The 27,424-nt window shown below is 41.6% G+C and overlaps 1 long non-coding RNA gene across 1 annotated transcript in view; it reads left to right on the forward strand.

Moving 5' to 3' along the window:
• LOC121134682 overlaps positions 1–11,538 on the forward strand; it is a 50,134-nt gene extending 38,596 nt beyond the window's left edge. The window contains exon 3 of the long non-coding RNA XR_005871799.1: positions 11,318–11,538. This is a non-coding gene — a long non-coding RNA (uncharacterized LOC121134682). The remainder of the gene's footprint in view (positions 1–11,317) is intronic.
• The last annotated feature ends 15,886 nt before the right edge of the window (positions 11,539–27,424 follow it).

Raw genomic sequence — 27,424 nt, forward strand, 5'->3', positions numbered from 1 at the left:
CTTCACTCACTCAGGGCTTTCTCTGCTCCCTACAGAAACAAATTAAAGAATTTACCTAAAACCACAGAGCCCAGACACTACTGTTTGTCATGCTCTGAACTCGGTTCCATGTTCTGCCTAAGTTATCACACTGCCTCCCTCAGAAATTCCCTACATAAGCTATTCAAGAAAGCCATCCATGTGGTCACCATTTTCACAAAAGTATCACACACTCTATACTAGAGGTTTCCCTAACAGACAGATCTTTAACCAGGGAGAATGTCGTATCACTCCTCAGTAAACCCCCTCTTTATAGCATACATGGAAGGAGTGTCAATATCCCTCCTCAGTAACCCTTTATACCATACACTTTGTTTCACCTCCATGGTTTCATTTAACTCGGTTTTATTAGCTGGAAACAGCAAAAAAGAAATCATATTTGTATTTTTATCTTTTCACTTTAATATAAACCTGCAGTGGTGCTGATTATGTTTCAGGTCTCTAAGGGGAATTTAACAAGCATTTTCCTCCTCTAATCTCTTCCCTCACACATTCCCAGAAGCACACAAGCCATTTCAACCACGCCCAGTTCCCTTTGGAATGCCCTGAATGATTCTGAAAGACTTTGTCATTCCCCAAACACCACCCTAAAACAAATCACTGGACTCCAGGCTGCTCTTCTTGCCAAGTTGAAAGGAGTTCAAATGTTCTATCTAACCCAAGTCTAATGGCATCAAAACTGTGTATAGTAAACGAAGTGTATGTTGTTCTGAAAATAGAAGGCAACGGGTAGGTTTCTGTGTCAGCAGGGGTTCTTCTGAAAACTTACTGTGACCACAATGTGTGCATGTCTGTCCTTCTATCTAAAAATCAACTTTCATTTTAGTAACATACATCTCAAGCTTTGTCACATCTAAAACAATTAATGCTGCCTAATTTAAGAGTGTTTCTCTACTTTCTACATCCAAGCAGATATAAGGAACAGAGAAAACAAACCAGGGAAAATAACGGTGGTCTGATCAAAAAATTAATAAAATATTTTGAATGAAACTCTCTATGACTTGAACAGAGAATGTAGAAAAGACATTTCCAAAGATAAAGGACTGATTGAGATTTCTCTAGAAATGGCCATGAAACTGCAGATTTCATAAGGACCATGCACATGGCCACAGGTGCTCCAGCAGAGGGCGCACTGCCCTCTGCTCCAGACTCTGCCTCCAGATCTAAGCTCATTCCTTGGCAGATCCGCTAAGCTTCAAAATGACCCCTTCAAAGATACGTGGGAACATTTCATGCTAACTCAAGTCCCCATTCATATTTTAAGAACCATGTGAGCATATAATCAACTCCATGAATCACCCAAAACTTGATAGTGCTCCCATCCCAAATACTGTATTGCTGGCACCTAGCAGACATTTAATAGATTCAGTACTTTTATGAAAAAAAACTTTTTAAAAAGTCTCACAGGCCAGGTGTTCGTGGCTCACATCTTTAATCCCAGCATTCGGGTGGCAGAGGCAGACAGATCTCTGTGAGTTGGAGGCCAGCCTGGTCGACAGAGCTAGTTCCATAACAGGCTCCAAAGCTACACAGAGAAACCCTGTCTCAAAAAAAAAAAAAACAAAACAAAAAAAAAAAACAAAAGAAAAGAAAAGTTTCACAGTACCAATGGAACAGGTGGTGGTTTGAAGAAAAATGACCCCCAAAGGGACTGGCACTATTAAGAGGTACAGTTTTGTTGGAGTAGGTGTTGTCTTGTTGGAGGCTTTCAGGTCTCATATATGCTCAAGATACCACCCAGTGTCTTAGTTCACTTCCTGTTGTCTGAAAAATGTAGGACTCTCAGCTACTCCTCCAGGACCATGTCTGCCTGCATGCTGCCAAGCTCCACCACGATGATAATGGACTGGACCTCTGAAACTATAAGCCACCACCTCAATTAAATGTTTTTCTTTATAAGAGTTGTCATGGTCATAGAGTCTCTTCACAGCAATAGAAACCATAACTAAGACAGGTAGTCCTACAAACTCCTTACAGACCTACAATTTTCAACATTTTCATTGAATAAGATCTTCAGTGGTCTTTAGTTCACTAATTATAAAGTCACATGACCAAAAAGAAAAGCAATCCCAGAGACCAAAAAGCAGCTTACCTGTTCAGTCTACTCCCATCTACAGTTCTGAAGCTAAAAGGAAAACTGGAAGTTGTTTTTGAGCTCCTTGTTTTATACTTGTGCAAAACTGAGGCTCAAGCTCCCAGGGTAGGTTATGTGGCTTAGTGTTAGCTGGGAGGTGTCAAAGTTCCCCCTCTCATTTCCTACATTTGCTTCTTCAGTAGGGAGTCTTCACTCCTCCAAAATGAGTACTTGATAGACTTGAGGATTTCTTTAACCTCCACCAGTACCAATCTGGGGTGACAGGAGGAACTATGATTTGAATTTATCTACCAAGAGCCAGAGGTTTGTGTAATGGAGATATGTGTATTGGCTGATAGACGTGGTCTTCTATGGAAAGGAAGGTCTTTTTGACCCTCCTGAGAATGTGAAATGTTTTGTTCTTAATTTCATGAATAGCCTCAGTGGGTAATTAATTGTATGTATGGTTTCCTAAAACTATTAAGACAAAGAAGCAAATTCCCTCCATTTGGCCACAAGAGGGCAGCTGGGACATTTCCTCCTAAATCTTTGAGTTCTAAACCACTATGAAGAAATGGGTCCTCTGCTCACCATGCAGCCTAAAAGTACCTTTCAACTGAGTTCTCAGCAGGTCACAGTATTTTCTCACGGTGTTTCTTGGAGTGTATATTGTTTTGTTTTAAAACAAATTATTTTCCAATCTCTTTCCAGATCTAGAGAGCCCTCTAGTTCAGAACTCTGTGCCAAGATTACCATCTACAAAGATCTTTGGAGACCAATAAATCGTTAGGCTAATTTGGAAAGCCGCAAAAAATGTTTTATTTTAATTATGTTTGACCCCAGATAAAAATGAACAGTAATGATCATCTGATTCCGCCACACTTAATAAAGCTTGCTCTAAGTGCTTTGAGATTCGCCAAGTACTTGCCTCATCACCTAGGCTCCATTCGTCATTCCCATTTTTGTGATAGCCCAAAAACATTCAAATCAAAATTTATTGTGGAATTTTATCACTGAGCTAAACAGTGGGAGGTCTGAAAACATAAAAACAAGCAGAGATTAGTAATAGCTAAATTCCACATCTTTGCAGTTTTGCAAAAACATAAATTAACTTCATCTTTTAAGTACATAAAGAGTTGGGAATTAATTTGAAAAACAAGTACTAGGTTTCATATGAACATGCACTGGAGCAATGGGGCTGTATTTCACTGACAGTGACAGGTACTTTAATTATAGGTACACAAAAATATGCCCCAAGGCTTTGTGACTCCTTCCCCTAAGCACACTATTTAGAATTGTACGGATTGTACTAAGTCTCCTACACACACACACATACTCTCTCTCTGTGTCTCTCTCTCTCCTTTGATTCCTTGATTCAATGAGCAACATTTGACATGTTTTACTTGGCCTCTCACCTAACACCCCTTCATCAACTACAACAAAATCTCTTATGATCAAAACAAATTTATTCCTGTTTCATTTAGTGTCATACATGTGCCTGGTACACTACAGGAACTCAGCAACTTAGCAAAATGGTGTAGTTGTCAAAGGGGAAAAAGTGGAGTATTCCTATCATACATTTGAAAATGACTAATTTATTTCAAAGTTTTAGAAAACTTTTTACAATAGATAATCTTCTCAGTCAGAATTTAAGTATGTTTTAAAAGCAGTTTTAAAAGTTTAAAAGTAAGTTTTAAACCATCCTTGGGCTCTTGTTCATTGCTGAGAACATCTTCTGGACACCCAGACACAGATGGGTCCTTCTTGGGCCATGTTATTAGCGAAGGTGGTCCTCCTGAGTTGCCACAGCATTACATAGGCAAAAGAGTACCACACTGCAATGTCACTGACCCGGAAGTAGGAGCCCATAGTTCTTCTTTTGCCAGGAGTTAGATCATCCATCCACTTAAATTCTTAGTGTCTCAATATCCTCATCCAAAAAATAAAAAAGTGTATAAAACTAACTTTGCCAATTCAGAAGAATTTTGAGTGTCATGGAAGTACTTAGAAAGTACAAAGTATTTTCAAATATGAGGGATTTTGAAACTCAGTGTTTCCTACTCTCTGTTAAATACACCTCTACTTCGTATGGTCACCCACAAGTGTTTAAGTCAGGATCTCAGTAGGAACCTCTGACTAGAGCTCACAATGTAGACCAGACAATCTCCTAGAAATCTGTTTGTCTCCATCTTCCAAATGTTTATTCTAGGTGGCTTAAGGAACAGGCCTAGGCTGGATGCATAACCCAATCCCTACACTTTCCCTTTGCCATAGCCGGTTTTTTTGACACTGGGAGTTCCTGCTGGTCCTATCTAGGATAAATCTCAACTGGAAACAAACATCACATAAAAGAACTCTGTCCTTGTGAGGAGGAATGTGTGTCAGGTCACAGGCCCAGCAGCTCTGACAGTATGTCCAGTGCTTAAAATGAGCTTCTACAAGCTCCCACTCTGTAGACAAATAGACATACTCTTTCTCAAGATGATAATCAGGTCACACATTTCCCTCCTGGAAGTATTTTCACACTAGGTCCTCAATAAACACTTGAGTGGAAGAATGAATGAATGAATGGTGCAGGGTTTATGGCAATGTTCCTCGAGGTGTGAAAGCATTCTGCATGCCATTATACCCTTCACACACCCATTTCTCACCTCCTCATATGCACTCTCATTTATTCATTCAGACTACACAACCAACTGCTCTCCTGTCTTATACTTTTCTCCCACTCCCAGGGGATACTGCATTCTGCTGTCATCTTCACTCTCTTGGTACACATCTACAGCGATTCTATACCCTCAGGGACTGCCTTGCTTTGTTTCTGCTTCAGTTCATGGCTTGTCCAGAACACATGACCCTCACTGTGGTTCACTGAAAGCATGCAATTTAGCCATGCCTAGAATGGACAAAGCTCTGGGCATGTACAGAGGACAGTGTAAGCAATCCTCAACTTCAAGTATATATATTGGCATGTTTCAAAAAGTTCTCTGTAACATGGGTTCTCTAGCACTTGGAAATTCATTTCTCTGTGGGAACAACTCCTTCAGAAATGTGTGGCGAGCATCTCCCTATTTTGTGCTGTCTTTAGCAGAGCAGAAACAGAGCAAGATGAGAATCAGCCTCTTTCCTCCTCAAGAATATGGTGAATGTGGTAGAGGCAAATTGTGCCTATACAGTGTTGCATGTGTGAAGGTCGACAGTACACAGTACACTGAGAGCAAGGAATCCAAGGTGGGCCCTCTGCCTGGGTGGATCTGGAAGGTCCACAAAGAAACAATCAATCCTGCTGAGACCGAAGAATGAGGAAGCAGGCAGCAGGCAGATGAGTGGAGAAGGGTGTTCCTGGTATGTAGTTGTAAGATTGCCAAACCAACACCCAGGCATCAAGTTAACCCCTACTTTAGCTCTGCCAGTGGAGAGCACTGTGTCAAAGGCAGAACTGGAACAGGATTTGTAAGCCAGCCTAGGGAAACTTGTGCTGGTGATCAGTCTAAGAGCCACAGTAAGACAGTACTGGTCCTGGGTTCATTCCACAAACTATCCCACCATCATCTACTGCAACCACCAGGACAGCATCTAGGGCAAAGAAGGAAAGGAACCTCCTCTCTGGGACTGGGTGTGTTGCTCTTCTGCTTTCTCTTTCTTGTTAAGTTTTAGTGTGAATTTGAGGTCACGAGTCAGGCTTATTAGAAACTGCACCTCAAGACGGGTCCACACCCGAGGAGCTTAAAAACTAACTGTGTGGGCAAGGCTTGTGCATATAAAATAACTTAGAGCCTAAGAAAGTAGCTGCCAAGACAATGACACATGCTGTAAGCTCTATACTACAAGATTCACTGCTTCCTCCTAAACGTAGCTCAGTTTAGTTCAACAAGTGGTTTACATTAAATGCCCACTCCAGGTCTGTTGATGACATAAGGCAGCACTCAGCAGCAAAAGGCAGTGTCCACAAAATCTTGTAAATGTAAGCCAGTGTTCCTCCCAGAGATGTCAGATTGAGTCAACTCTGGAAAGATTATGGAGAATCTAATTAATGGGAATCCTTTTTTATTCAATATGGGGATAGGTATCCCTGAATAGGTGAATGAGAATTCCCCACCAGTCACTGCTGTCCTAACTACAATGAAACCTAGAAAATTACTTGGCAGTGATCTTGTAGGTGTGATTCAAACATTCAATGACCAGTGGGCTCCCTGCCAATCCTATGATTATGAGAATTGCACACACACACACACACACACACACACACACACAGCCTAATAGTTATATCTGGGAAACCACACTACAGTATTCCCACCGTGTTGAGCAGCAGCTTTGGTAAACTTATTTGAAACACCAGTGTCCAAATAAATGATGGCAATGACCTAGAGGATGGGAGGATATAACCTCCACCAAGAGCCTGAACAGAGTGGTGTAATCAGGATATCTGAGAGCCTCAGAATGTCAGAACTCAGTACTGAAGGGGGCTCATGCTCATTGGACAAAGACTTAACAAAAGGTGACACCTGTTGAAGAAGACAGCAGTAGGATTCTAGAGGACCCTGAAAGGCCCCTCTAGTACCACCTCTGGGAAACCCAATTTAAGGGGTCATTCATCATGGCTATTGTGTAATAACTGGAGAGCCTTCAGAAAAAGATGCTGCTAAAGATGTATTCAGTAAGACTTCCTCCAGAAAAGAACCAGTGGTGTATGGATGGACCAGTCACATGGGTCTCTTGAGTGCAATGCACAGCCTCAAAGATGAACTAGAAAAGGGGACTGTTATCTGAGGATCCATCCCAAGGAACAAGTTGTTAGAAAACCTGATGTGGCTTCAAAACAACTGGCAAAAGATATGATTTTCTGACCCTAAGATGAAGTCACTGCACTGGTAGTGTTACACCTGTTTTAACCCTTCATGTAAGAAATCTCTACTCAACCAATTCTGAGATGAGACTTTGAACTCCTATGAGCTTCAGAAAGCAGCACACTTTGCACAAGGTCCCTTCTTGCTCTGAGATCTACAATGCCAATTTACAAAGGAGAACCTATTACAGGAGAAGAAAAGGCTATCAGAAGGTCATCTCATATCATGCTGGAAGAAACTAGACAACACAAAATAATCTTGATTCCTATATTTCCATCATGACTTCTTTCCCACATTTTCATGCCCCTCCTTTGGCTGAAGTTGGTTTAGTTAAGACAAATGAATGAAAATGAAATCAACACATCGCATTCTAACAGCATTTTAGGAGAAAGAAAGCAAATACATGGTGTTTGATGATGAATGTAATTCTACAGACAAAGCCCATAATACTAACTCAGATTATGCCCAGAACCCAGAGAAACCCAAGAGAAGGCAAATTGTTTCTTTTCAAAAACGCTATCAACTTAACATTGCAAATAATTTGCTATTCTCAAGGGTCTCGCCTAGTATTGCAAAACTTGATAATTGCTGGTTCATGACTGATTTAGGAAAAACATGGACTTAAGTAATCAGGCCAGAGCTGGGCTGCTGACCGCAAGACTGGCAGGCAGCTTGCCTTGCTTAGCATTATTCCATTCACTCGTGCTTGACAACTTATCAGACTGGACTCTCAGGGGCTTTGATTTTCTTAAAGCCCAGAGTACAGAAAGATGAGTTAAGGTTCTCCAGCCACTATCTCTTTCATTCTAACCTGAAATTCAGGAAGCCGGAGAAAGTGATTCCAGAAATCAGGGTAGATTGTTTTCTGTAAAGTATCAGTCCTGGAACTCTGAAGAGACTTGACAAGCACAGAAACATCTATTCTATAAACGGACAGGACTTCTATGGGAATGAGGAAGAATTTAATTATGGCTTGGAGCCAACCCTGCACACCCCAGAAGCACATTCTCCTCATACACACTTGGGCCACAGACAGAAACAGCGAGGGAGAGTGGAGAGGTTCATATGTAGTTGGCCCTGGGAAAAGGCTGTTTGTTTGCATGTTTGTTTGCTTAAAGGGTATGTAAATCTCCAACTGCAAAGAAAGACACTGCTTTCTCCCATCTGGAATTGTTTCTTACTAAAGATTAAGAAATTAAGAGTATTTTCTTATTCTGAAGCCGGGCGTTGGTGGTGCACACCTTTAATCCCAGCACTCGGGAGGCAGAGGCAGGTAGATCTCTGTGAGTTCAAGGCCAGGCTGGACCAACAAACAGAGAAACCCTGTCTCGTAAAACCAAAAAAAAAAAAAAAAAAGGGTATTTTCTTATTCTGCTGAGGAATTACAGAGAAAGGCATACCAAAATAGTGTCACAAACTCAAACAGATGGCATCGGGCCTCAAAGATATATCAAGTTTTCTCTTCAAATCTTTACTTGTCAACTATCTGCTTCCAAATTAATATGCTTTTGTTAGTAAAAAGCAGGCCCTTGTCACCAACTTGGTTTCTACTAATACACATATATTTTATAAAATGAATACATTATAGATCTATTTACACACCATCAATATTCTTGTAGGACTAAAGGGCAAGTAATTAAGGAGTGAAATTTTAAATAAGCATTTTAGCAGGAATATGGTAAAGTCTAGTTGCACAAAATACAAATGTGCAAATTATTAGAACACTGTTGCAACTTAATTATATGTGATTATATATATATGTATATATATTAAATATTTATGTCTGAGTCAAATATCCACTTTGAAGAATTTATCATTCAAATGACTAAAAACTCAGTTAGGTAAAAATCTTTGTGTACAAAGATATTGCTGTAGTACTACTTATGCTAGAAGAAGCAGAAAAAAGCAGCATCACAGAAAGAAAAATTACAAACACTTATTATCATTTGTGATAACATAAAAATGTTTATATAACATTACATCACATATATGTCTCTAAGACATTTGCTTGCAACTATTCTTATAAAACTAAAATTTCTCAGCATTACAAAATATTAAAATGAAATTTTGGTAGTCATTTTTTCTCCTTTTCCCCACATTTTCTGAAATTTCTTAATTGTGCTCCTAAAGGAAACATTTCCCATTTAATGGACCAGTGAGATAGTCTAGTAGGTAAAGGTACTTGTCTCCTAACCGAAGGACCTAAATTTTTCCCCAGAACCATCACAGTCGAGGAGACAAGAGGACAAACTCGCAGGATATTGAATATACGTACACATGCACACACACACAATAAAGAAATAAATGTAAAAACTTGACATAAAAGAAGGAATTCTAAACAGACACATATTAAAATTAAGGTTCATATATCCAAAAGATGCCCATCATACAACAAGGATGTCTGTTCCACTATATTCATAGCAGCATTATTTGTAATAACCAGAACTTGGAAGCAACCTAGATGTCCCTCAACTGAAGAGTGGATAGAGAAAATGTGGTACATTTACACAATGGAGTACTATTCAGCAGAAAAAAACAATGGAATCCTGAGATTTGCAGGCAAATGGATGACACTAGAAGAAACCATCCTGAGTGAGGTAACCCAGTCACAAAAAGAGAAACATGGCATGTACTCTCTCATATATGGATTTTAGACATAGATCTGGGGAGTGCCAGCCTACAACCCCATGGGCAGAGAGTCTGGGAAACAGAACCTTCATTCAGAGGCAGACTCCCTCGGTTAAGTACTGAGCTGAACTCAAGAAAGCCAGTAACAGAGAGGGAGGACTGATGACCAAAGGGATTAAGACTGGGCTGGTTTAACTTGCAGAAACAGCTGACCTGACAAGGGTTAGCTCTTGAATCCCAGGCATCAGCCTGGGAATCCAGCATGGGACTGATCAAGACCCCCTGAATGGGGGTGTCAGTGAGGAGGCCTAGGTACTCATCCCGAGTATACACACGGACTTTGGACTCCCATCCAACAATGTGAGGTGCACTCTCACCCTGAACTCTTAGGGGAGGGTCTAGGCCCTGCCCTGTATGAAATGACAGATTATGGACACCCCCATGGAGGGCCTCCACCCTCCCTGAGGAAATGAGGGGATAATGGGGCGGTTGAGGGGAGGGCACGGGAGGAGGGGAGGGAAAGGGAGAGGGACCTGGAACTGACTTGTGAAGCAACCTTGTTTCTTATCTAAATTTAAACTGAAAAATAAATTTTAAAAAAATTAAGGTTCAATATTTCATATGAAAATTAGATTAGAACAAAGGGACTTCACATGTAAAAACATTCTGGTGGAATTGCAATGTGGTGCATTAGCATGTGATTCTTTCATTCCATGACTTCAAAGACTGTCTGAAGGAGACTGGAAATCACAGTTGAAACGAGAGTCACCTAGTCCACAGTACACAGTGTAGGATGAAAGCACCCAGGGGAGAATGAGTACTCATTCAAGAAACAGAATAATATACCAGCAGAGAACTCGAGGGAGGAGCAATTTCTAATAAGGCAAAGAAGTTCTGGAACGTACATGGCAGAGATAGATGAAGCCATGGGGAGCCAGAAGGGACAAAGGGAAATAGACCTCAGCAGGTGAGTAATGTGAGACTGCAGACTAGGTCCAGACCCAATTTGCCCCGTTGGAAGTTTGAGAGAGGGGTTGGCACAGCACTTCAAATGTTGCCAGGTACCCATGAGACTATCTCTAGCATGTTGTCAACTTGAGGCATCTCCTGTAGTCCACCCAAGTCTGTGCAACTCCATCCTTCCCTTCTGAGCTGTTCCCCCTGACCTCTTTCTTGGATCCTCTCCCATGCTTCCCCTAACTGTCAGATTCCAACATTTCTGAGGACTGCCACAAGCCATGTGGCTGACAACATCAGCTACACATCATCTCATGATTCTGAGGGCTAGATGTCTGAGACAATGGGTGGGCAAGGCCTCACTCTACAGGAAGCATGCAGGACATTTCTTTGCCTTTTTCTATCTCCTGGTTGTTTTAGGAAATCCGGAATTCCAGTGCCTGCCTCTGTGTTCTCATCTCTCTCTCTCTCTCTCTCTCTCTCTCTCTCTCTCTCTCTCTCTCTCTCTCTCTCTCTCTCTCTCTCTGTATGTGTGTGTTCTCTTATTATAACAGTAGTCACTAGATTAGGACCCACTCTAAACCAGTATTATTTGATTTTAACTTGACAAATCACTACTGCAAACCTCTCCTCCTAAATAAGGTACTATTCTTGGGTTCTCAGTGCATATGAAGGTGGATCATTGCTCACCTCTGCACTCCCCTCATCCATCCTCCTCAGAGTAGCAGTCTGTTCTAGTGTGTCCTAATCCCCTTAATCCATTGCCTCTGTTTAGGACTCTGAACCTGCATCTGAAGCCTTAATCTCAACCCTCCTCCCTGTCACGACCACCTCGACCTGCAAGGAAGACGCGACTCAGGAATCCTTCTCATCAGCGGTTTATTCAGGAACCTTGAAACAACGTAGAGGCAGCCACGGGAAAAACCCCTCCTGCTCCCTAAATAGCCGAGGCCAGCCAACCCTGAGCAGCCACGTGTGTGCAAGCCATAGGCTCATCAGAATGCATAAGCAATCTGATGATGACGGCGTGACCCCGGCGGGATGGGAGCAGGCCAAATAAGGAGTTGTTTATTTCCGAGCGCACTCACCGTCGGGATGGTGGAATGCGGAAGCCGGCGCCATCTTTGAGGCGCGGTGTGGCGCAGCTCTCCACAGTTCCCCCGTTTTGTTTTTATATAACAAAGGTGGGTGAAGATAGAGGCCTGATCCCTGGTGTGCAAAGCTGGGATAATGTACAGGTGACACCTACAGACTCTACGCCTGTGGTGACCCTGACCCATCCTGTACCTGTTTTCCCAGGGGAAGGATCTTGGGTACAACCTTCCTGCAATCGGGCTTGTCTTCCGAGGGTAGCTTAACTGCTTACAAGCAAACCCTCGTGCAGTGCTTAGCCTTGCACCCCGACCGGAGAAAATTAGTTTTTAAAGGTAGCCAGCCAGGCTGAGGGGGACTGACCTTCTTCAATGGTAGCGAATGCTTGCATGACCATCATTGCATTACAGTGCTGATTAGACTGAGCATTACAGAAGCACCACAGGCATACCAGGGAGGCTATGGCCATCAGGCCAAGTAGGGACCCTATCCCCGCCCACTCCTTTAAGTGATCCATGGTGGCCCTGATCCAGGAGGACAATCCTTCTGCGATGCTGGAATCGACTTGGGTGGAGTTCACTGTCACTATGGCTGCGCGCAGTTGGTCGAGTTCCTTTTCAAATTCCCCTGACCAATTACCTAGAAGATAACTGGAAAGTTTAGACAAATTAGCAGCACGTATATAATTTTCAAACTGTACGCTGGTAACACAAAGACTGGGATATTTAAAAGACCTTTATTCTTCCCTACCATATCTGGGGAAAAGGTGAATAGTTTATCTTCATTTGTCCAATTCACTTGGGCGGCCTGGCATCCTGTCCAGGGCCAGGCCTCCCCCTCAAAGTGGCCCCAGCATCGGGGTGCCCACCTTGGTTGAGTAGGAGGGGTATCATTACTCCTCTTTGCTACTACTGGCCATGAACCATTAATCCAGGCCACATTGGTAGAGTAATTTGTGATAAGATGCGTCCGGCAGGTGGTGGAATTACAACTTTGACTCTGTCCGGATTGATATTTATCTTTATGAAAAAACCATCCTGCAGTATGGCAGGCTAACTTAATGCAGGAGCTGCTGGTCAAAATGTAAAACACAAACTTTCCTTTTCAGGAAAAGTCCGGTTTTTCCCTATAGGGGATGCCTGGGTATCTAAAGGAAGGGAGGGCAGGTTAAACAACCAAGGGAAAACTTGCGCATTATGGCGGACCAGCACCAGCATTGGAAAGGTCGATAGAATCCCCCAGCGAGGCTCCGCCACCGCCATTGTCGTTATCATCATCATCATTGGAAAGCATGGGGTGAGCGGCCTGAGTGGCATTTGCATCATTCGGATCCAGCGGTGTCTGTGCCTTCCTCACCAGTCGTTCTGGAACCCACACGGGGTCTTGTTGGTCCTGTGGAAAAACACAAACAGAACCTCGTGCCCAAGTCAGCACGGGATCAGGCCCATGCCATGTGCCAGTCAAGATGTCCTTCCATTTTACCAAGCCTTTGCTTGGACCATGGGGTTCTTGATGCCTGTCAGCTGCAGAGCGACCTTGAGCATCCAAATTTTAAAAATTTATAGTAAATAGGGCGAGAGAAAGCCTCTCTTTTGGGGTGCGGCCATAGCCTATTCCCCCTTTTTGTTTATTTAGACATTCTTTTAGAGTGCGATGGGCACGTTCTATTATGCCCTGACCTTGTGGATTATATGGCAATCCATGAAGCAGTTGAACCTCCATTTGTTTGCAAAAGGAGGCAAAGGACTGAGCTGTATAAGCCGGCCCATTATCAGTTTTCAGCTGCCTGGGTTTTCCCCAGGCTGCCCAAGCCTCCAGGCAATGGGTGACAACATTGCGAGCCTTTTCGCCTGATAGAGGGGTGGCATGGATAATTCCAGAGCAGGTATCAACAGATACATGGACATATTTTAGACTGCCAAATCCGGCAACATGAGTAACATCCATTTGCCAAACCTTTAAGGGGAGCAATCCTCTAGGATTGACTCCGAGACAGGGCGGATGATGATGGACGGCACATTGAGCACAATCCAAGATGACTTGTCGTGCATCAGCCCGGGAGAGATGAAACTTCTGTTGTAAGGTTTTGGCATTTACATGAAAATTTTTATGAAAATCTCTGGCTCTATCCAGGGTGGAACAAAGGAATATATACTCCATTCTGGTCCATTGATCAACTTTATTATTGCCCTCACTTATGGGGCCCGGGAGGCCCGTATGTGCTCTGACATGCTGTATGAAAAAACAACACTTTCGGTGCCAGATCAAAATTTGAAGCCTTTGAAACAGGGTGCAGACCGGACTGCTGGACCTAATAGGGCCGGCAGCTTCCAGTACCTTTATAGCATTAACCACATAGGCAGAATCTGAAAGAAGATTAAAGGCAAAAGAACAATTTTCAAAAACCTTAACAACAATCTCTAGTTCTACTAATTGGGGCGAGCCGGGTTGAAACTGTATCTGAACGGGCCCACCATATAGGTACCACATCCTGTTTTTGAGCCATCTGTGAATACATTGGGGGCACCTGGGATTGGAGCATTGGAAGTTATTTTTGGAAAGACTACCGGGTGCTCCTTAAAAAATCCTATTAATGGATGTTTTGGATAATGATTATCTATATCCCCTTTAAACCCACACCTTAAAATGGCCCAATCATCAATAGTGGTGCAAAGGACATGAATTTGATCATTGGTGTAGGGCACAGTGATCACTTTTGGGGCTATGCCAAAATGTTGTAAGCATTGTTGGATGCCATTTTGAGCCAATCTTGCCACCACGGTGGGATAATACTCAATAGATTTAGCAGGGGATATGCGTGGATAAATCCACAATAAAGGTCCATCCTGCCAAAGCAAGCCCGTAGGCTGATAATATGTGGGAAGTATACATACAAAGATGGGATGTCCCTCCTTGCATCTTTGTAGGAAGGCATCTTGTAGCCTCTCTTCCACCCTACGTAGGGTGAGCCTTGCTTCAGGGGTTAACTGTCTGGGGGAATCCAAGGCTGGATCTCCATTTAAGAGATCATTCAAGGGCTTTAAATCATAATTAGGGAACTTAATAAAACACCTAATCCATTTTATTTCTCCTAGCAACTTTTGAAAATCATTTAAGGTTTTTAAATTATCTTTTCTTAACTCTAATTTTTGTGGAATAATATGATCTCCGATAATCTTTGTGCCCAAATAATTCACCATTTTTCCTTTTTGAATCTTTTCGGGAGCCACAAGCAGTCCCTTATTCTCCAATAAAAACATCAATCTAATAAATGCCTTTTCTAAAAATTTTTCTTCCTTGGCAGCTAACAGCACATCATCCATATAATGAAAACATCTTAGGATGGGGAATTCCCTTCTTAATGGCTCAATGGTCTGTCCTACATAGAGCTGACACATAGTGGGGCTATTGGCCATTCCCTGGGGCAACACAACCCATTCAAATCTCTGATCGGGCTCTTCATGATTTAAAGATGGGACAGTAAAGGCAAATCGTTTACAATCCTCCGTATGGAGAGGGATAGAGAAAAAACAATCTTTTATATCTATTGCAATAACATGCCAAGACGCCGGTAAGGCAGAAAGTAACGGCAGCCCTCGCTGTACAGGGCCCATTGCTTGCATTTGGCTATTTATGGCTCTCAAGTCCTGTAAGAGGCGCCATTTTCCTGATTTTTTTAATGACAAAGATGGGCGTATTCCATGGCGACAGGGATGGCTTTATGTGTCCCAAGGCAAGCTGTTCAGCGACTAAGGTTTTTGCTGCACTCAATTTCTCGGAGGAAAGTGGCCACTGAGGAACCCATATAGGCTCCTCCGTCTTCCATGTAATGGGAATACCTCCCTCAGCGGCCCCTAGGAAAAACCCAACCCTTGCCTCAGGTATCTCTGGTGTGCTTGAACGGGCCCCCTATTTCCTTGTAAATGTTTTCCTAGCCCGAAACTTGGATGGCATCCCATGTCCCTCATCATTTGTTGAGAGGCGGCTGAAAATTTATTGCTTAGCTTAAAGCCCATATCATTGAGCAAGTCCCTCCCCCACAAGGAGACGGGAAGATCCAGGACATAGGGCTGCATAGTTCCGGAATGACCCTCCTCATCTTTCCACTGTAGGTGTCTAGCACTCACATCCGGAGCCTTAACATACCCTAGCCCCCGTAAGGTTTGAGAGGAGGCCTGTATAGGCCAACCCGATGGCCAGTCCTTTTTTGCTATAATGCTTTTGTCTGTCCCCGTGTCTAGCAGGCCAAGAATCCTTTTTCCATCCACATTAAGTGTTAGGACTGGTCTTTGATTTAATTCCAAGGACAAAACAGTCAGATCTGTTCCTGTAGAGCCACAACATTCCTTTCCTCTTTCATTAGACCGTGCTGGAAACAGCTCATGTTGGCTGGGCAGAAGCAGAAGCTGGGCAATCCTGTCTCCCGGGGAGATAGCTACTACCCCTCTAGGTGATTCTACCATTATCTTTATTGTACCATTATAGTCAGGGTCGATTACCCCAGGATGTACCTTAAGACCCTTTAAAATAGTGGATGATCTTCCCAGGAGGAGACCCACTGTGCCTGGGTTCAAGGGTCCTTGGAGGTCTGATTCTATTAATTGTACCCCCATTTGAGGGGTCAGTACGAGTCCGGAGGCGGAACAGAGGTCCAGTTCCGCGGCACCTGCAGTGGCCCTGCGAGGTTTTTGGGGTGCCGGAAGGTCGGCCACTGTTCTAGGCTCGTCTCCCTCAGATTGGGATTTTCTGTTGTTGAGTTCTCCATGGCCCCATATATTTGTGGGCCCTGAGGCTTGGGGCCTGTTTTTTGGCATTGACATATATGGGATGACATGACCGTTAATGTCCCTAACAGACCTGCACTCATTCGCCCAGTGCCTCCCTTTTTTACATTTTGGGCATAATCCTGGCATGGTGCATTGAGCACCTTTAAAGTTTAAAGCATCCTTATTCCTTGGCTGGTCTCTCTGTGGGCAATTACGCTTCATATGCCCCGCTTTACCACAATGGAAGCAAGTTCCGGGGTGGCCGCCTCCCCTGCTTAATTTGATGACGGCGGCCGCAAGCCCCTCATTAGTCAGGGGGCCACCTATTTCCCTGCAGGCCCTCATCCATTCCTCAAGTCTCCTATGCCTAAGTGGAATGATAGCCACCCTGCATTCTTTGGTACATTGCTCAAACACAAGTTGCTTTATTAGCGGCATGGCAGTATCAGTATCACCGAAGATTTTTTCTGCCGCCTCCACCAACCTGGCCACAAAATCAGAAAAAGGTTCAGATGGCCCTTGTAAGATTTTTGTCAAATTGCCAGTCGTTTCCCCTTTATTGGGGAGAGCCTTCCATGCCCTAATGGCAATCTGATTGAGCTGGTCATACACCAATGGTGGATAAGCATTTTGTTGAGTGGCGTATTGACCCATGCCTAGGAGCATTTCTGCATCCCAAACAGCCTGAGGCCCTCCGGCCGTGGCATTAGCCGCGCTCTGAGTAATTGCAAATTCATTGAGATAGGCCTTCCAATCTAGATATTGACCAGGTGACAAGCATGCCTTTGCAAGATTCCGCCAATCAGCCGGTGTCATGGCAAATCTATGTAGGGTCTCTAACTGAGCAACTGTAAAGGATGCTGTGACCCCGTAGGTTCTGACTGACTCGGCCAAGGATTTTACAATTTTAAAATCCAGCATTTCATGAAACCTGTTCCCTTGTGGGTCCTGGAAGATCGGATAGGCCAGAGGCATCTCTGTTCTAACCTGTCTCCAAACTTCTGAGTTGAAGCAAGCTCCTCCTGAATTAGCTACAGCCACTGGATAGGGAGGGGGAGCCGAAGGGGCTATGTCAGTCCTTGGGTAAAGTCGGCTAACTTTCTTTCTTCCTAGCTGTAATTTTGCAAGCAATCTTCGGGCGGACTGTAAAGGTGCTTTATGGGGGGCCTCCCGCTCCTCTTCCGACTCAGACTCTTCGGTGGAGGTAGGGGCGGCAGAACTATTAATATCCTCCAAGTCTGACAGGCCAGGGTATAATCTATTCCCTTCTTTCTTCTGTTTTGGTTTTATTTTTAGATCCGGGGTATGACCTATGGGAGAGGCGGCCTCAACTGAGGCAGCCGACTCTGACCTCTCCTCCTGTAAAAGTTCTAGGGCCGCCTGACCGTTCCTTATAGCTTTAATGCATTTTTGATCAGTAAGACACCCGCGAACTAACGTCCAAACGGGCCGAACCCCAGGAGCAAGGACACCGTGCTCCGCAGCAACATCTAAATCTTTGCCTAATTTCTTCCATGACGAGAGTGTCAAGCTGCCAGATACGGCAAACCAGGGTGCCACAGTGTCACACTCCGTCAGGAATCTTTCCAAAGTACTTTTCTTAAGTTCAAGGTTTTTTGAATGCAGCAACTCATTGAGCGCCAAAAAAATTGGGTGGGATGTTGAATTACCCATGTTTTTAGCAAGGTTGATTCCCTGACTGACCTGCCCTAGTACAATCCTTGCAACAAACAGTGAAAAGAAAACCCAAAAATAAAATTGAATACCACCCAAAGGGCCAAGAAAAATAATACCCTCTGTTTCACTTTTACTCCGTCCGCTTTGACGCGGCTCTACTACTTTCCCTTTTGTCCCGTCCGCTTTGACGCGGCTCTAATACTTAGCTTTCCCGTCCGCTTTGACACGGCTCTGCTGACCGTTCTCCCCTTCTCTATGGGTGAGAACAATAATCCCGCTCTTTTCGCGGATCCCCGCCTTACCTGGGGACTTACCGGTGCACCCCCTGACCGCCGTGAGTTCTGAATTCCCCGTACGGGCCACCAACTGTCACGACCACCTCGACCTGCAAGGAAGACGCGACTCAGGAATCCTTCTCATCAGCGGTTTATTCAGGAACCTTGAAACAACGTAGAGGCAGCCACGGGAAAAACCCCTCCTGCTCCCTAAATAGCCGAGGCCAGCCAACCCTGAGCAGCCACGTGTGTGCAAGCCATAGGCTCATCAGAATGCATAAGCAATCTGATGATGACGGCGTGACCCCGGCGGGATGGGAGCAGGCCAAATAAGGAGTTGTTTATTTCCGAGCGCACTCACCGTCGGGATGGTGGAATGCGGAAGCCGGCGCCATCTTTGAGGCGCGGTGTGGCGCAGCTCTCCACACCTCCCCAGGTCCATCTTCCCACCACCCACTGGACATGATTGGTATAGGCCTTTTAAACAAACCAGTGACTTCCAAAAGACTGCCTAAATCCCACAGTACTTCCTGTACTTTATGTTTCAATTGGAGTAATGTGTCTGGTTTTTCAAGCCAGAAGCACAGACTGTCCCTCCTCTTCCTGCTTGCCTCTGCCACACCCACCTGGCAAAGGGCGCCGTGGACCCCATCTCACAGCCTCTCTCAGTGTGACCTTCTCTCTACCCCACTACTAAAGCCCTAGCTTGAGCTCTTGCCCTGTCCTTAGATTATTTGGGCGAGAAAATCTTCAGTTTGGTAATTTGCTATGGAACAGCTATTATGTGACTGTCTCTAGGCATACCAACAGGAACTATTCAATCTTGCCCTTGTGGTGTACAGTCCTTTGCCTGTCCTCCTTGCCACCAGACTGGACAATGTTTTCTCATCAGAAAACAGTCATGCTGTTGCTTCTCTTGACTCCCCTTTTATTACTAAATAAGACAGACATCTTGTCCTAGGCATGAAAGACTGTGCAGTCTGCCTCCATGCACACACCTACCCTCCACCTGCTCTGACCCCTGCTGTGCTAGACTTCTTACACTTTCCAAGTCCACGGCTGGGGGCAGTGTTTTGTTTGACCTAAAGTGATTTTCCTTCTACATACCAGGAGACCCATATCTTTCTTTAATGAGCCACTTAAATGACCCCTCATTCTTAATTCCTGTCAGAAGTCACCAGGATTCCTCCATGCTCTGTACCACCACCTGACATTGTCTAAATCTCTGTCAAACACACTTACCAAAATCATTTTCAGCACTATCTTTTTACTCACCCGTCACCATACCTCATAGTCTATAGAGGGCCACTACCAGGAAGCTTGCATTAGTCTCTATGTGTCAAGTTCTACTTCTGTATCTGAGTCTTGCCTGTCCTTTCAAGCCCAGTTCAATCCCAGCCTCCTCCTTGGTTGTTCTCAAGCCACTATCTCTAGCCCAGCCATGTCTCCATGTTTGAATAGCCACAAAACACTTACCCTTTGTCTCCCAGCTTAGCCGACACTTAACAACATGGTATCTTGAACTACTAAATGTTCCTGTCTTCTCCTCTGATGCTCTTCACAGTCTCTTCACTAAATTTGAGTCGCACATTTTGCATCATACTTGGTGCTCGATAATTTTTGCTAATCTGTAACTTATTCTTCCAGAGAAAATGAGAATGATGACTCCAGAACAGGACAGAACAAGTGTAGGGTGTCTTTCCTCAGAAGAAATTAAAGGGGCAGTAGATGTGATACCAGAAGATACAATGTCTTAAATAAGATAGCTGCAGACTTATTCTTTAAAGATAAATACAACATAGAAAAATAAAACAACATGACAAGCTAAGCATGCCACATGACCATCAAATACAGTCAAATAAAAACAGATGCGTGCGCATTCACTGTCCATATGGAAACAGAAAAGAGAAGCCATGGAAGTGGATAATTTCTAACACATCCAACTCTTAGTTTACATCACTGCTGTACAATGGCTTAATAGAAAGGTTGAGAGAAAAACAACTACAATTAGTGAGTAGTTCTGCTCTCTGCCCATTGAAGGGGCAGTTATATCCCACATGCCCCTCACAGGACCTCAGCTCCTGATATTAAGGTTGGTGGTGACAGTTAATGGACAAATTCACACCATGTTCCTCCATGCTCTGCTTCAACAGTAAGAAAATCACTAAGCTGCTCAGAGATGGTATGAACATCCCCTGAAGCACATAGCTGTAATTTTATACAAAGAAACTTCAGAGCAGTATCAGGGACCTCCAAGAACATCGACTTTATATAACGTCTATGTTGTACTATGACTTTAACATGCAATCTTTTAGTGAGATGTGACTCTATTGCAGTTTAATGTCTTGATGGATACTCACCCCCTCATAAGGAGCCCTCATGATACTTCTACCAATGCTGCTTGGTTGGGGAATTTGGTCAGAGATGTCTCTCATTGCTGCATGTTCTAATATAAATGTGATCACCCACTCTAACTGCAAGTTGGTAGTAGCAACATAAGCCTTAATACCCCACAGCATATACCTCCCAATGCTCAAAGTTTAAACAAAGCAGACATGGTTAATTACTAACAGGCATTTTATGTGGTATCATGTAAGTAATCAAACTCAGAGACTGAATTAAATGGCTTGGATAAGAGTATGTGTCTTATGCTTTTATCATGTTTTCGTGGGTGCACTTATACTGTGAAATGACTAGTGGAAAGGGAGAGGCTTTCAGTGACCCCAAATTATTCACTAAATATTAAATAATTGAATGTTATCATATTCAGTTGAAAAGGAATGGAGAGGCTTTGTTTAAAGAGTAATAAAAAAGATATTGTCATCAACATTTTTCTACAAAGATAATAAAAAATTCACTTGGGAAAGAGGCCCGCCTTTATCAGCAGCCTGGGAGGGAACATCATACCAAGCAAAAGTTATCTCCTCTAGAGAAAACAGAGATCCAGAAAGCAAAATCTCCCAGGATTAATCAACAAAATATAGATATATGAGGAGATTAATCAGGATTTCATGTTTGTCTAAATTATCATATATCATTTCTAATTTTAAAACAACATTTTTAAAGTAAGATAAGCCTTTCATTGCTGGTTCTTAACACACCATTTCCTTCCCTCCTTTTATTTCACTCAATTAATTCAATCCACAAGGCAGCAGGGGTCAGGTGGCCAGGTGATGACTGAGCAGTTACTGGGTGTCATGGACTTATAAAGATCAGCTATTTGGATAATTTACACTAAAAATAATAATAATAACTCTTCTTACCTTAAGGGTGGTCTTAGAGAGTTGAGTCACCAGAGACGACAACCTAAGTAGCTCCTGACATAAGCAAATTATTCAAACTGCACATGTGCCACAGTGAAGAGATGGAAAGTCAATACATCTCAGTCTAAAAGCAAGTTCTTTGTTATTTTTGCTTTATTGGTCAGCAAGCGCTTTTAAACTCACAGGTCAAATTTTTGGACATTAAAACAAATAAATGCACTGTTTTTTCAAGCATAAATGATATGCAGTGAGCCCCTGAACACAGAGGTTCCTCTTTCTGCTTTGAGTTTATTTTCTTGCTCATGTTTAACTGAACTGCCTCCAAGTGATTTTTAAGTATTAAGGTGAACACAGCCATCCTTTTTCAAGGATATTTTGGGTAACTGTTGTAAAGCAAAAATGCAAATCACTTTTTTAAAAGTCTGATGTTAAATTAAAAAGTTCGAGTCAAAACTCACCCAAAGCTTAAGTTCACACAAAAACAAACTAAAAAAGGAAAGACATTTAAAATTCTTGACAGAAGGTTCAAATTATCTGCGTTGTGGTGCAAACTCCCCTCCTCACATCTTTCTTAGATTCCATCAGATCCTGTTTTCTCTCGACCATAAACCACCATTTATCTAGAAGGCAATCAAACAGAATGCTAAAATAAGCAGGGTTGTGTTTTTCCTGTGCCCTCCTTTGCATCAGTGTACAGGTGTTGATTGAATACCTACAATGTTCCTAACACTATGTTGGAAACATGGTCCTATGAAAGGAACAGTTGTGGCATTATGAGAGACAGCTATCCAGCAAACAAACTTCCAGAAATGCCATCCATAAAGCAAACCTGATCACTCCAATCTCTATCTGCTCATGTAGGACTTCCAGGCCAGGTACTAATTGCTGGATTCCTAACTGTGCCTGAAAAGCACAGTGAAACCCAGAAACATCAGAGGAACCCAGACCTCTGCCATATTGTTTCGACCAAATTTCTAGTTTTTGGATCTTCTTGAACATGATTAATAATTTACAAGTTCTGTCTATAAAACTTATTTTTACATACAGTAAGTAAATGAAGCCTGGAATCTCTTTTTATCTAGTACAAAGCCTAGCATGGATGACAGGGTCAATAAATAATTGCTAAATGGTTGAGATCATTTCCAAAATGCAAGATGCATGCTAGCCCATATGAGTCTCACAGTGACAGGTTTCAAGTTTTACTTCTTGGTACAGTAAATTCCACTTATAAGTGGAAATGATTCCAGGTAAAGAGAACTTGATTAGAAAACACAAATTTACCATAGGATGAAGAACCTTGTAATCTTCCATAGAGCTTATACAAGCATTCCTCTCTCCATGTTCACAGGCATCTTTCTCTCCATCATCTTCACAGGCATCCCTCTGTCCAGCTTCACAGGAATCCCTCTTTCCATCATCTTCACAGACCCAATGTTACCCTTCCAAATTACCACGTGCCTGTTCCTAATTCTCAACTAGACTACCAGTAATTGTGATAAGGTATAAATTTCTCCTATTTACAACCAGATTTAGGTTTCAGTTTTTTAAGAGCAAACAATTTTTTTCCAACAAATGACCACCCCTGACATCAGAGAGGAGGAACCTGAGCTAGCCTCCACAGCATCACAAGACAATGACCAAAAATGACAGTTCCTGCAACTCCCTAAAACAGGCCCAGACTTGGACCATTAAGCCCAAACTAAAACCTCAGTCAATCAAAACTATACTAATGTAAATGCTGCTTGCTTGTCCAATCATGTTTGAGATGACCTGACTGTTCCTGAAATTCTCCTAACTGTGCTTAAAAGGACCTACACACCCTGTCACCAGTAGCCATTTGTACAAATGGTCAACCCGGCATGCTGGAAGTATCTGCAGAGTAAATGCTCTTTGTCTTTGCATACTATTTGAGTCTGGGGTCTTCCTTCAGCATTTTCTTAAACCTGTACAGTGGCATAGGGGAAATCCAATATATACAAGATTTGGATTTTACCCAAGGGCAGCAAAAATATCTAGCTGCAAAAAACGTTCTGTTTTCATTCCCCATCTTACAGTATCTCAGAAATTTTTGAAGGATAAAAGATACTACCCATCAGATTCTGCCAAACAAAATTCGTTGAAAATCTGTCTATCCTGTTTCAAATAGTAAAAATGAAATGAAAACACTTTAAAAGTACAAAATCATATATCTCCATATTTGGATTTCAATATTACATAACTAAAACATGCTTATAACTTCTCAAAAACAACGTTCTTTATTGGTAAGAATGTTAGTCTTTATTACCACAGATTTTTATTTGTTAACAAATTACCTAGCTATTGGGGCAGTAAGTTAACCACAAAAAATAAACTAGAATCCTACTTCTTGTGTTTCATCAAAATAAATTCCAAATGAACTAAATGCTTATATATGTATAATATGAGACTATAAAATTACAGAAGAAAATATATGTAAACATTTAAATGTTCTTAAAGTGGAGCAGGACTTCCTGAGCTTGATGCAAAAATTAAATGCACAAGAGAAAATGCTTAAAATCAAATATTAAGTTTCTAGATTTATAATTATAGCAATATGGCATATTCCAAGAAATGCTTCTCTATATAATATCTAAAATTTTCACCATAAAGCCTTATTAAACAAACTTTAGAAACATGTCTTAGATAGCAAGAAAATAAAGGGGCCCTCCAGAAATGGAATTCATTTAGAAGCTAGATTCTAGAAAAATTAATCAAGCTTGAAAATGTATAATTGCTAAAATGTTACAGTTGAGCACAGATTTCTGGAATTTCAGATGTTTCTATATCAATGTGGAACAAGACCAACAGAAGTTAGCATTGACATATGCTATAAAGCTGAAATCTTGAGTTGAGATATTCCAGTGACCAAAATGAGTTTAATAAATAAATAAAAATCAGTAGCTAAACCTCTAATCTACAAAGACACTTGATTATGTAAAGGAGAAAATGCCACTGGGTGATATTCATTTGGGTTTGAAAACAGAACTCCAATTGTCATACGCCTAAAAAGCATCAACTATTAAAACAGACTAGAGTTGCACTTGACTTTTTTCATGGGAGGGGAATGAAGCCCTTTCTGTAGGAGGCACCTTTACCCCAAGTTAAGTGGTAGTGAACAAGAGTCAGAAAAATAAACAAGCAACTCAAATAGGCCCAGAAATTACTATGTGTTGGATAGTTAGATGCTAAGTTAAGGCATATAAGTTTGCTGCACTTAGAGAAAAACAATGCAGGTAATGCAGAAATCAAAACCTATAAAATGAACATTCTTTAAAATGATAAAATAATACTTCTAGAATGCAAGCTATCACAGTTAATATTAGAAACACAATTTGTCAAGCTAACCAACAAACTAGACGGATTAAAGCTAGAACAAGTAAAACCAACAATGTGTATACAACATGGCTGTAAACAACCCAGTATAAACCACATGGCTGTAAACAATCAGGTGTAAACATCGTTTGGCAACAACGATCAAAGCCTGGCAAGTGAAAGAGAGGTCAAGAGGTAGAGAAGAGAGTGTGAACACACAAATATATCTAAGATCACAGCTCAAAACACAGTGGGAAGATAAAACAGAATCCCTAGACTTAGAGAAGGGAATAAATCCTGATTCTAATTGCAACAATACCAACAGTGATAAATGAAAGAAGGAATGGCAAGAAACCATGGCTCCTGGGATGAAGAGATCAATTACAGATCATAAGTACACAAAAGCAGTTTCAAAATATTTTAAAAGAACTAGAATATTCCTATTACTTAGTGTCTTTCCTCTGCCTTTTTAAGCACACCACTGTGTGGCAATTGTTTTCAAACAGCAACATGCTGTACAGGTGCAATAGACAGGACATGCCATCTAAGTCTGTGAGAGTACATTCTGTACAATGACAAGATAGATTGACAGCAACCTTCTTGGAACACAATCGTGTGGTTAAGTATCATATGGCAATGGGGGTCGGGGTGTAGAGATCAGAGGCTGACATTAGATATCCTCCTCAATTGTTCTCCACCTTTTTTTTCCAAGATAGAGTCTCCCTGAACCTGACCAGAATGTTCTAGATGCATGATTATAAATATTAAGAACCTAAAAGTTTCAAAATAGAAAGTGTTGTATCTAATAGACAAGGAATTTATGTTTTGAAATTTTACAAATAGATTTAATAGAAAAGTATACCAGACATTAAAATATAACAATCTATTCAAAATTATAGATGCTCAAGTGAAAATATGAAAGGGACTTCAACCTCATTAGTCATGAAGACAGTATAAATGAGAGCATGTGACACTTTTTCAACTGTAAGCATGTCAACAATTCAAATACAGATTGAATGGTAGATCATACTCAGTGAGTTATTGATTATAAATACACACATTTACATATACACCCACAATTTTAAATCTAGATTCCACATGAGAGAAAACAAGTACTATTTGTCTTTCTAGCATGCTACACTTAACATAATGATTTCTATCCAGTTCTATTCATTTTCCTGCAAATGCCAAATTTTTTTCTTCATTGCTGCATTAAATTATTTGAGTATATATACCACATCTTTTTAAACTCCAAGCTGTTTCCACTTCTTGGCAATTGTGAACAGTGCATTAATAAACAAGGCTGTGCAAATCTCTGTGGTATTTTGAACTCTCTGGGTATACACCCAAGAGTGGTGTAGCCAAGAATTATTTATTAATGTATGTTTTCATTTGGACAATTTGGCAACAGATGCCAGAATCCCTAAGCAGTACTGGTAACCTAGAATTTGTATTTCTAGAAATTTGTCCTAATTTGTTGATGCATGAAAAAACTGTTTTGAAAACTGTTTATAAGGAAAGGTCAGAGAGATGCATGTTGAAAAAAAACATTAGCTGCTCTTCCAGAGGACCTGGGTTCTATTCCCAGTGCCCACATGGCAGCTCACAACTGTAACTGATTGTCCCCTCTTCTAGTTTCCATGGACACAGCATACTCATGGTGCACAGACATATATGCAGGCAGAACACCCGTGCACATAAAAATGAATAAATAATTTTATCTATTTAAGGGACTATATACAACTATAAAGTTAGGGAACATTTAAATGACCAATAATTTAGGACTGGAAAAAAATTATAACATATATGTCATTATACAACACTGAATGACAACAATCAAACCCAACTGAGCAAAGGAAATGTGTTGATGATAGTGGTAAAAGAGAAAGAAAATCAACTGAACTACAAGTAGGCATACTGTAATTATTGTATGTGTATAACTAGAAAGATAACAATGAATATTCAATAAAATGTTGACACTAGTTACCTCTAGACAGTTCCTTTTGAAATGATTTTAGTGCATATTTTGGCTTGCTACCATTTTCTACACAATTTATGTATAATGAATAATTCTAAAAGAAAAACGTCTTTACATATAGTCCTTAAAATATAACTATATACCAGATCAATAATACTGCTTTCAGGAACGTCATACTTTACTTTTGTGGAAAATTTGTTACTTTTCAATGTCAAGTCCTGAAAATTCAAGGACTATGGAATATGAAGTCTAACTCAGGAACTTCAAACCATGGCAGATGAGTACGGTCACCAGTGAAATGGCTTATAAATATCTGAGTGAAATATGGCCATAGATTTAATAAAAAATGGCAAAGTCATAAAATTCAAAACTTGCTGTCACTGAACTCTTAATAACTTTTTTTTAGTTTGTTAATTTTCCTCTGATTTTCTCCTGATAGTAAGTTTTAAATACGAACACCTTGACTCAGTGAGGAACTTTAAAAGCTATAAATTGTTATAC

This window comes from Mesocricetus auratus, unplaced genomic scaffold (assembly GCF_017639785.1).
Source record: "Mesocricetus auratus isolate SY011 unplaced genomic scaffold, BCM_Maur_2.0 Super-Scaffold_100029, whole genome shotgun sequence".
Lineage (NCBI taxonomy): Eukaryota > Metazoa > Chordata > Mammalia > Rodentia > Cricetidae > Mesocricetus > Mesocricetus auratus.